Source organism: Anopheles stephensi, unplaced genomic scaffold (genome assembly GCF_013141755.1).
Source record: "Anopheles stephensi strain Indian unplaced genomic scaffold, UCI_ANSTEP_V1.0 ucontig390, whole genome shotgun sequence".
Lineage (NCBI taxonomy): Eukaryota > Metazoa > Arthropoda > Insecta > Diptera > Culicidae > Anopheles > Anopheles stephensi.
In genome coordinates this window covers 70,001-72,381 of record NW_023405336.1, presented here as the reverse complement: position 1 = coordinate 72,381, position 2,381 = coordinate 70,001, and the positions used below count along the sequence as shown (strand labels likewise).

The window sequence follows — 2,381 nt, the reverse complement described above, 5'->3', positions numbered from 1 at the left end:
GGCGCCCGGCACACGCCGGATACGTTCGTGCGCGAGCTCGCGGCTGCGACTCACAATGGTGTGCCTGGGCGTCAACCTCGTGATCGGTCGGGCACGTCCCGAGCCGGTGCGTGGTGCCCGGCAGCTCCCATTTACCTTGAACAAATTAGAGTGCTTCAAGCAGGCTAGTACAAAAGCGTCCACACCCGCCCAGGTTGGCGTTGGCCGAGAATAATCTTGCATGGAATAATGGAACATGACCTCGGTCTGAGTCTTTTGGTTGGTTTTGTATAGACCCAGAGGTAATGATTAACAGAAGTAGTTGGGGGCATTGGTATTACGGCGCGAGAGGTGAAATTCGTAGACCGTCGTAGGACCAACTGAAGCGAAAGCGTTTGCCATGGATGCTTTCATTAATCAAGAACGAAAGTTAGAGGATCGAAGGCGATTAGATACCGCCCTAGTTTCTAACCGTAAAACGATGCCAATCAGCATTGGGAGAACCTACTACATTCGGTGCTCTCAGTAGCTTCCGGGAAACCAAAATCGGGTTCCGGGGGAAGTATGGTTGCAAAGTTGAAACTTAAAGGAATGACGGAAGGGCACCACAAGAAGTGGAGCTTGCGGCTTAATTGACTCAACACGGGAAAACTTACCAGGTCCGAACTTATCGAGGTAAGACAGATTAAGAGCTCTTTCTCAAATTTAAGGGTAGTGGTGCATGGCCGTTCTTAGTTCGTGGAATGATTTGTCTGGTTAATTCCGATAACGAACGCGACTCAAACAAGCTAACTAGAACGCTGTCAGCAGTGTGCCTCCGGCGCACCTGACGTTACGGGGGCGGCGGCGCCTTCGCGGGCGGTCGTCGCACTAGTTTGCCCTGCTTAGCGGGACAACTTGTGTTTAGCAAGGTGAGAGTGAGCGATAACAGGTCCGTGATTGCCCTTAGATGTTCTGGGCTGCACGCGTGCTACAATGTGGGCAGCAGCGTGTTCTCGCCAATAGGCCGCCCCCATTCCGAGAGGAACGGGAAATCACCCAAATGCTCATTTAGTTGGGATTGGGGACTGCAACGGTCCCCATGAACCTGGAATTTCTAGTAAGTGCTAGTCATTAGCTAGCGCTGATTACGTCCCTGCCCTTTGTACACAACCGCCCGTCGCTACTACCGATGGATTATTTAGTGAGGTCTCTGGAGGCATACCTTCCGCGGTTCCTTCGTGAGCTTGCAGTTGGCACGGGCCGAAGTTGACCGGAACTTGATGATTTAGAGGAAGTAAAAGTCGTAACAAGGTTTCCGTAGGTGAACCTGCGGAGGATCATTACCGATCAAACAAGTCCGGGAGTGAGGTTGCCAAACGCATCGTCGGCATCACATGCTGACGCGCACGCTACAACCACAGATGGTGTAGCACACTTGGTAGAGTTGAGCGAAAGCAACTCTTTCAAAGGGATACACATACCACTGACTCGGCAGGTCAGTAAAGACGCACACTTTGGCAGTACCGGGTACCTTATACACTGACTGATTGTCGTGTCACAACGGGTGATCGACAGTCGCACTTTGGCGTGCTCGCTCCGCAACCGTCGGGGCCGTGGGCGCCTGCAGTGTGGTACTAGGGAACCAGAGTTGTGGTGTTTGTGGTGTAATGGACATATCATTACCCATCAAACAAGTCCGAGAGTGAGGTTGCCAAACGCATCGTCGGCACATATGCTGACGCGCACGCTACAACCACAAGATGGTGTAGCACACTTGGTAGAGTTGAGCGAAAGCAACTCTTTCAAAGGGATACACATACCACTGCCTCGGCGAAGGTCAGTAAAGATGCACACTTTGGTAGTACCGGGTACCTTATACACTGACTGATTGTCGTGTCACAAGGGGTGATCGACAGTCGCACTTTGGCGTGCTCGGGCTCCGCATCCGTCGGGGCCGTGGGCGCCTGCAGTGTGGTACTAGGGAACCAGAGTTGTGTGTTGGTATGTGTATAATGGATGGATGGACTTCGGTTCCATTCATCAACTAGTTCGGTGTGTACGTTAAACCCTAGGCAGGGGATCACTCGGCTCATGGATCGATGAAGACCGCAGCTAAATGCGCGTCAGAATGTGAACTGCAGGACACATGAACATCGACACGTTGAACGCATATGGCGCATCGGACGACTCAACCCGACCGATGCACACATCCTTGAGTGCCTACCAAGTTATCTCAACACTCTAACCAAACTGACCGTCCTGACCCCATCATAGGGGGGTAGGCTGTCGCAGCATGGCGTGCTCGGATCCGCATCCTTGTCGGGACCGTGGGCGCTGAAAGTGAGAGTGCTAACACAGAGAGACATACGAGGTATGGTACACAAACCTAAACACACACACACACATGTGAGCATGGGTGA

At 52.5% G+C, this 2,381-nt stretch overlaps 1 non-coding gene across 1 annotated transcript; it reads left to right on the top strand.

Moving 5' to 3' along the window:
* The first annotated feature begins 2,025 nt into the window (after positions 1-2,025).
* LOC118516770 lies at positions 2,026-2,183 on the top strand. Its single transcript, XR_004908081.1, has one exon. It is a non-coding gene; the product is annotated as a 5.8S ribosomal RNA (ribosomal RNA).
* Positions 2,184-2,381: the final 198 nt, after the last annotated feature.